Consider the following 8,832-nt stretch of genomic DNA (forward strand, 5'->3'; position numbering starts at 1 on the left):
CAGGGCAGGGCTCAGCACCCCGGCTTCCCATGAGGGCCTCCCCAGCAAGACACAAGGCTCATGAGCCCTCACCCATGGGGTGGGGGAAGGCCGCGAGAGAGCACAGCTTGTGGCCAGAGTATTCGGGGATATATGAGATCGGGCATCTCCACGAGGAGTCACAGCTCAGGGCTCTTTGCTTCGGGTTTGCTGTTATCTGAACCTCTAGGCTGTCTTTCTCAGACTTGCGTGTGTGTGTCCTCTGCTGAGCCGGGCTGAGGATTCGTAAGGCTCCACCGAGAAAAAGGACTTGAAAAGTCTATGCTCCTTACCTTAATTCCCCAATTAAAGGCAACGTCCGGGTTTGTTTACTACTACTGCAAGTGGGGATCAGTAAATCCAGGTGGATTAATGCCGATTACGGCCTTCATTGTTCCAGAAAACTCGATCTGGGCTATGACTTCCCCTGCCATCAGTTTGAATTACGTCCACTGTGTCAGCGCTATTTTAAGAGGATCAATGAAGGTTTATGAAGAAAAAAAGCCTTGTCACCTACTCCAAAATGGACCAAATTAATTAAGCTTTGGGAGCCAAATCTAAGGCACCTTTTAAATTTTATTACTTTTTATGGGCCCGAGGCTGACACTGATTAGAACAAAAAGATGCACCTTTTCTGCTGAGCCCAGTAGATGTTTTTCAACAAGCAGGTATTCATAATTTAACATTCTGAGTTGCCAGAACGTGATACCAGTGACATATTTCCTATAAAAACAAGAGCAACTCCCGCATGTGGCAGGAGTAGAAAACTGAAACTACCAGAAGTTACTGTAAGTGCGCCGTGTGAAGACCTTCTCCAGGTCCAAGAGGTGTTAAAACGGACAAATCAACAGTTACCACTCCCAGTTCATAGGGACAATCTTCCCGGACTCGAAGTTCTCTAAGTCCCCAGTGAGAAGGCTTTCCTGCTCCCTGATGAAGAGGTCTGTCTTGTGGGTTTTTTGTTTGTTTGTTGGAAGATTTTATTTATTTATTTGAAAGAGAGAGAAAGAGAGAGCACAAGAGATCAGGAGGGGCAGAGGGAGAAGCAGATTCCCCACTGGGCATGGAGCCCAGCCCGGGGCTCAATGCCAGGACAGTGCGATCATGACCTGAGCGGAAGGCTTAAGCCACTTAAGCCACTTAAGCCACGGAGCCACCCAGAAGCCCTGTCTTGTGGCTCTTCCTGTGAGGCTTGGAGCTGTCTGGAGGAGCTGGCCAGGGAAATACGGTCCTGGGCCGGGCAAGAAAGCAGAATGTGTGTGTGTTTCTATTTCTTCATCTCACCTTTTGTGTCCCAAGATTCCCCTGTTGGCTGTTGGACAGGCAGGGAAGTTGAAAGGGATGGACCCAAAGCCAGGATTGCACATCTACCAGGTTTGGGGCACTCAGACGGAGTTGCGAGCCATTCAGTCCCCGGCGTTCCCGGGTCCCCGCACTAGACTGGTGCCCTGATCAAATGCGACCGGCTTTGCGAGCTGTCTCTTAGCTACGCCGGCATCCACCCACCTGGTTCCCATTTCTGCCTTCCAGGATTTGTTCTGAGCCTTTCCGTGTTAGAGGCTAATCCGTGGGACCCATTCAAAATGGAACACGGATGTTTTCAACAGGCTGCTGTGGTTTTAACAAGTTCTCCTATTAGTATTACTCTGCTACCCCAATAGTCAATATTTTGGACACTGGAAGGCCAATGAGGGAGGAAGTGGAGGCAGGAGAGTCTTTCCGGAAGTCCCTTCAGAGGGACCTGACGCAATCCACAGGCTAGTGCTGGATGCGGACTGAAGACCCTGGTGGAAGGAACTGTTTTGTTTTGATTTGTTTTTAAGATTTTATTTATTTATTTATTTGACAGAGATCACAAGTCGGCAGAGAGGCAGGCAGAGAGAGAGGGGAAAGCAGGCTCGCCGCTGAGCAGAGAGCCCGATGCGGGGCTCGATCCCAGGACCCTGGGATCGTGACCTGAGCTGAAGGCAGAGGCTTAACCCACTGAGCCCCCCAGGTGCCCGAAGGAGCTAATTTTTATTTTCATTTGTTTTAGGAGCTTATTTTTGAAGCATGGTTTCCCTTTCTGCTTTCAGCACTTTGCAGCTAAGAAAGCGGCCCTGAGGACACACGGCTCAGTCTGAAGCCATTGGGGCTGCTTTGTATTTCCTGCCTCTTCCCCCTGTGATGGTGTAGCTGCTGCTCCTTCCCAGCAGTGCCAAGGGGACAGGTGGGTGGGGAGGGGGCAGTCATCAAGAAAGGACGAAGTGTCTATCCATATCTTCTGCCCATTTTTTGATATAATTGTCTGTTTTGTGTGTGTTGAGTTTGAGGACACTTCTCCAATGAAGACATACAAATGGTATCAGACACATGAAAAAATGTTCATCATCACGAGCCATCAGGGAGATTCAAATTAAAACCACATTGAGATATCACCTTACACCAGTCAGAATGGCCAAAATTAACAGGACAGGAAACAACATGTGTTGGACGGGATGTGGAGAAAGGGGAACCCTCTTCCACTGTTGGTGGGAATGCAAGTTGGTGCAGCCTCTTTGGAGAACAGTGTGGAGATTCCTCAAGAAATTAAAAATAGAGCTCCCCTATGACCCTGCAATTGCACACCTGGGTATTTACCCCAGAGATACAGATGTAGTGAAATAAAGGGCCATCTGTACCCCAAGGTTTATAGCAGCAATGGCCACGGTCGCCAAACTGTGGAAAGAACCAAGATGTCCTTCAACGGACGAATGGATAAGGAAGATGTGGTCCATATACACTATGGAGTATGATGCCTCCATCAGAAAGGATGAATACCCAACTTTTGTAGCAACATGGACGGGACTGGAAGAGATTCTGCTGAGTGAAATAAGTCAAGCAGAGAGAGTCAATTATCACATGGTTTCATTTATGTGTGGAGCATAACAAATAGCATGGAGGACATGGGGACTTAGAGTGGAGAAGGGAGTTGGGGTAAATTGGAAGGGGAGGTGAACCATGAGAGACTATGGATTCTGAAAAACAATCTGAGGGTTTTGAAGGGGCGGAGAGTGGGAGGTCAGGGTACCAGGTGGTGGGTATTGGGGAGGGCACGGATTGCATGGAGCACTGGGTGTGGTGAAAAAATAATGAATACTGTTATGCTGAAAATAAAAAATAAATTAAAAAAAAAAAGAGAGAAAGAAAGGACTCGGGACTGGAGAGCAGAGAACAGAAAGTGACCTCTGGCACGTGGGAACCACTCTGTGCCCTTCCATTGTGGGGCCCACGAGGTGCCTTCGGTGTCCAGCCTGGGTTGGGTTTCTCCTACTTGCAGCCCAAAGGCTCTTCCTCGAGACGCCCCCAGCCAGCTGGTCAAGGCAAGGCTTGATGCGGCATAAAGTGAGCCAAACCGCTGGGACGCTTGTGGATTGGCGGCTCCAGGTGACGCTTTCTCACCTCGTTGAGTTTCTGCGGCTCCTGCAGACAGTCAGGACTGGGACAACCACAAGCCCACGTCTGTCGCACGTTCATGTGGTATCCTGAGTGTGCCTTCCTCGCTCCGATCCTGACAACTAGGAGGATGGAAGACATGTGTCCGTCCTGTGTTACAGTTTCCGGTACCATCTGTACATCACACACACCGAATAGGCATCTGTGGTACCCGGGGTCCTGCACAGACTGGAACAGTCCGCAGGTGAACTGTGAAACGTAAAGCACACTGGCTGGAAGACGCAGCCTGACGCCACCTCTCTCCCCCCGGGGCCCTTGAGTCCTCAGCCAGATTAGCGGCCTCCTGGTTGTGTGGACGCTTGGCTCACACCAGCTCCCTGTCCATGCTTGGCAGAGATTTCCAACACAGTGGTACAGGCTTCTCTAGTCTGTGGAATCCCCTGAATAAAGGAGAAGCCCCCCCACATCCTAAATAAAAGGGGAGGAGATGATGTCTTCTGTTTTGGAAAAACCACACTCACCCACAGTGCGTCCTGGGGTGCGCCCGAGATGAAATTCGTGGAAAATGGAAGGTTCTGGAAGACAGTGCCTACAAGGGCCTGTGTAGCTGTATTAATGGTATTGTCTCTGCCATTATGGTGACAATGGCAAGGCTCTACCCGGCATTACAAGTAAAAGGCAAGCGTATCTCCCTCATGTGATGTGCATTGCTACCATTTCCAGAATGAGGAAGCTGGTCTGTCTGGGAATAAATTTCAAGGCACTACGAACGCTATTTGCGTGGTTACTTCCTGGAACTGCCGTCTTTTGGAGCCCGTGTATTCAGGAGCAGGGAGAACAGGCCCATTGTCTCCCTGACGGCGCGTTCCCCGGTGTGATTAGAACAACTGAGAACCCAGAGCGCGCTCCCGACTCCAGCCACGAATGCAGCGTGGCCCAGCCACACGGCGTCAAGGTCCCAAGGACGTGAATTCAGAAATGACGAAATCACAGACGTCAACAACAGCTTGCCTCCCTCCGCGCCAGGCTTCCATCCAGATGGAGTGAATCCTCCCTATCGACAGCACCTTCCTCTATGACCTGACTCAAGCCCTGCACTGCTCGCGGTCCCTCTGAGAGCCTCTGAACTACCCTGCCTGCTCCTGCTCGCCCACGGGTCACTGACAACCAGAAGCGTTTGCATGGTTTTGCAGACTTCCCAAGACACTTCCGGTCGTGATTTTGTCCGGCCTCGTGAAACTCTGAGGTGAGAGGACATTTATCCTTACCAGATTTTGTTGATGAGTGATACTGGGATCCTGAAAAGGTCAGGGGTTCCCTGCATAGTGGCCGAGCTTCCGTGCCTTGACCTGAAGCCGGAGCCTGAGATCAGGAGTTTACGATCAAAATCCCACGTGCTTTCTACTTCGGTGGCGCTCCGACTCTGAGTGGATGCGTGGTGGGGGTACAGAGGGTGGGCAGGGGGAAGATCTCGGGGCACCAGCCCTTGAGCCTGTGCGGGTTGGGAGCGCGGCTTTATGCTCGAGGTAGCTTCAGGTATCAACGCTCATGCTGGTCATGAGCTCAGTCGCTTGGGCATTCATTCTTGCTGGCTGAGCAAGCAGGTCATAGGTGTGAATGGTACCTTCCCAGGTCCCTCAAAACCCTGGATGCCCCACAGGACACATCCTCCTCCGATGCCCTTTGCAGATTCTAGCTTCTCTTGCCCAGGTGTGTTGGCTCAAGGACCCACCACATTTTGCCAACCTCTCCACACCCTCTTGCATTTTAATCACAAGCACTCTGCCTTGGACGCCTCCTGCATGGTGTGGGTGTCTGCTACCCCTGCAGCTCCTCCGTGGGTATGGGGACCCTGCACTCTGGCCGTCCATCCGTGCACCAGAGGAATTGCACACCAGGGTTTCCGGCCACCCTCACGGGCTCTCAGATCACTTAGTGCTGCATTTCTCTTCTTCCCTGACAGAGTGGTTCTCCCACAGCTGAATGGGGGGAAATCCCATTAACAAGTGGGAAATAGCACTTATTTAGTTTTTTGTCAAGTTTAAGAGGCTTAAAGTGGTTCCAGTCTCTAAACAAACCTGCTTCAAGTCATAAAAGGCGGGGAAGGCACATTCAAGTCTATGCTTACACAACAATACGTTTTGTCTCTACTTAAAAAATGTTTGCAGACCACCTGAGCAGCAAACACACCATGCATGGGTGTGTGGGGTTGCTTGTGATCACAGAAGAAAAACACTGGTGTAAATGTGCAATCAGGGGAGAGTCTTAGGGTCCCTTTCAATTACTCCTGAAATTCCGTGATGGACAAATTCAACTTCTATATCTTTAAGACTATTACAAATAAGCGCACATAAAACGCTTATAAAATAAGAGAAATATTCTTTTCTAGAGCAACGTTTCTTGCAAGCAGCCCATTTCCCAACAACGTTGAATTGTCCACGTGGCAGAGAGATGCCAGCGGGATAAGTGCACGGACACAGAGGACTGTCCATGGGAAGGTAACACAGGGCAGCCTCTGCGCCTGCAGGGGCAAAATATGTTGGTCTGGAAATGTGGGGAGTCTCTGAGTCCAAAAACCTCCGCCAGCCAAAGCCTCTCACTCGCTCACCCTGGACTCCCTTTGCATAGTAAGGCACTCTCCATACCGCCGAGGGTAAATGCTGGGGGCCCCTCTCCCCTTTCGTGCTGATCCCAAAGCCTGGTATCATACTCGAGGAAAATATGAATGTGCAAACTAAAACAAATCAACAGGTACCAGGATCTCCTTTTGGAAAGTTCGTCCATCCACAGAGACACGTGTTGAACGGCGGTGCCCCTGGACGGAGGTGGTGAGGGAAGGATTGCGGGCGGGCGGGTCGGTCGGCGCACGGCACACAGGGAAGGGGCAGGTGGGAATGGAAATCCCTGATGGGGCTGCCCTCGTGGGGGCTGCAGGGACCCCCGAGGAGCCCCCAGGCTCTCCGTGACATGGCGAGGAGACGCGATCTTATCTCCGTGGGCAGTGGTCGCAGTGGCGGATGGGCAGGACCAGCCCCGGGAGGGCCCAGCCACACTGGGGCGCGGAAAGACGCACTGAGAACCGACAATCTGGTGGAAGCTGGTGGACGTGGGGCCTCTCGCGCGTCAAAGAGCGCACGACTCCACCGGCTCCCACAGCCACAACCAGATGCTGACCGCACAGGCCGGGCTGGCCCAGGCCTTGCCTTTCTGCCCAGCTCCCACGGAGGCTGCAGCTGCCGCTGCTGCTGGCGCGGCGTATGCACGGAGGAGCGGCCCCAAGACGTGGGGGCCCAGCCAGGTGTCGGGTCATTCCCGCACCGTCTGATGGTGGCCAGAGCGGACTGCGGGAGCTAAGGGCACAGGTGAGGCTTTCCTCCCGGGAAAGTCTCCAACCAGACAGCACGGGGGATGCTGAGCTGAGACCTCTGGTCGTTCACTCAGCCGCAGCCAGCCTCCCCGAGCCGCATGGTCTCTTTCTTACTGACCTTTCACGTCCCCTCAAGTGGTTCTGTGGCATCTGAGTGTGAAGGGCATCTTTTTCCTTCCCGCCTTCCTTTTTTTTTTTTTTTTTTTTTTTTAATGGGAGGTTTTTATGCCGGTCTCTGAGTTCGGACATTCAGTACAAGTTCTTATTTTTTAAGATTTTACATCCTCTCCCTCGATGGATATGTGACAATACAGTCTGATTGTTCTAATCATGGCACGTATGGCAAATAATGACTAATGAAACTTGGTGCAATGTGGCATATGGGAGTTCACCGATTGCTTTTGCTCACACTTTCTCTTTTAATCCTTGCGATGCTCTGGGAGAATCTAGCATGTGTTCCATTCCACATTCCAGGGACAAAGTCCAAGCCAAACATGGCATTTTCTGAGAATCTTGCCTTTCTCATCCCATGGACCAAATAAGCAGGCTGACATTTTAAAATATGTTTATCCCCAAACCGGTTTACTGGCACCGTACATGAGAATGCTCTGTGCGGGGTTCCGGCAACGTGGAAGCTTCAGGAACAGGGAGGCGAGCCCAGGAGAAAGCGATGCGCCCACGGCAGGGCTCCTCGTCCCTCCTGTGCCTTGTCCGACAAGGCTGAATGCAGAGAGGGCAGGCGTCTTCTGTCCACTGGGGCTCTCAGAGCTGCCCCAGGCTGGACCTGGTGTCTGAATTGAAATCACTCCACAGAGCTCACTCGGACGCCCTACCACACACCCCCACAAATGGGCCCACCAGAGCTACTTCTTGGCAAGTATGCCAGTGTCCACGCCTGTAGCCCTGATTCTGAGAAGAGTTCATGTGCCGATCTATTAAAGTTCACTTGGAAAGGAAGGACCCAATTTTGGATGGACCCAAGAATGTCATAAAAGTTTCCATTTAGAACATGCATTTTTGAATTGTAACTGACACATTTTTGACCTGAAACCCAAGAAACATGAAGGGTAAGTAAAACCACGTTCACTGTCCCCAGGTAAACGGAAGGTAACAAGAATTCAGAATCCACATTGGGGAGGGTATGTGCTTTGGTGAGTGCTGTGAAGTGTATAAACCTGGCGATTCACAGACCTGTACCCCTGGGGATAAAAATATATGTTTATAAAAAATAAAAAATTAAAAAAAAAAGAATTCAGAATCCACGCAATGAAAAGATTTCCTTTAAAATTTAAGACACAAGATCATTTTTAAATTGCTTTACACTCGGTGTATTTCAGTGACATCAAGAAGTCTTACGTGAGTTCCAGGGGAGTCACTGACACCTCCAGTCAGACAAAATGTCCTCCCCAAGCAGATGGATGGTCCTACCCCTGCCCTGTTGGGAGGAGCTCGAGCGGACCTGCGGGGGGCGTCCTGAGTCTGTCCAGGCGGAGCTGGAAAGACCAGGTGGATGAACTGCCCTCGGAGGACGTCCGTCAGGACTCCGTATGTCTTCGATGACAATGCACCAGAGAGTCCCATCTGACTTGTAGACCTCTTCTTGTAAATGCCACCTGCAGGCCATTCTTGTCAACACATGCCCAGAATTATAAACATCTCAGGTATTTTAGGATTGTGTGAAGGTTCTGTGAATATTAAAAAAACAAAAACAAAACAAAAAACTATGGTATGGCTGTTGTCGGGTGTTCGTCTCTGAATCCGACCAAACCAAATCTCATGGGCCAACAAGAAAAAAGAAAGATAATCCTTTCCTGCTTCACTTAGGCCTGGTCCCTGGGACCCGCCTGTCTGGGAGGAGCACGAGGGTGAGCGCGAGGGCAGGAGGGCTCTGGGCCTCGCCCAGCCTGTGTGTGAGGACCGGCCACGGGCAGGAGACTTTACCTGCAAGATCCGAGGGCTGAGGGGTGGGATCAGAGATGGCGGGGATGGAGAGGGACCTGCTGGGCTCCCCGGGCCCGGGGACAGCAGGGTGA

The 8,832-nt window shown here is 51.3% G+C and overlaps 1 long non-coding RNA gene across 1 annotated transcript; it reads left to right on the plus strand.

The window, feature by feature from the left end:
• The first annotated feature begins 4,252 nt into the window (after nt 1-4,252).
• Nucleotides 4,253-8,511, plus strand: LOC116594457. Its single transcript, XR_004287233.1, has 3 exons — nt 4,253-4,678; nt 5,822-7,866; nt 8,137-8,511. It is a non-coding gene; the product is annotated as an uncharacterized LOC116594457 (long non-coding RNA).
• Nucleotides 8,512-8,832: the final 321 nt, after the last annotated feature.

The sequence above is a fragment of the Mustela erminea genome, chromosome 6, assembly GCF_009829155.1.
Source record: "Mustela erminea isolate mMusErm1 chromosome 6, mMusErm1.Pri, whole genome shotgun sequence".
NCBI lineage: Eukaryota > Metazoa > Chordata > Mammalia > Carnivora > Mustelidae > Mustela > Mustela erminea.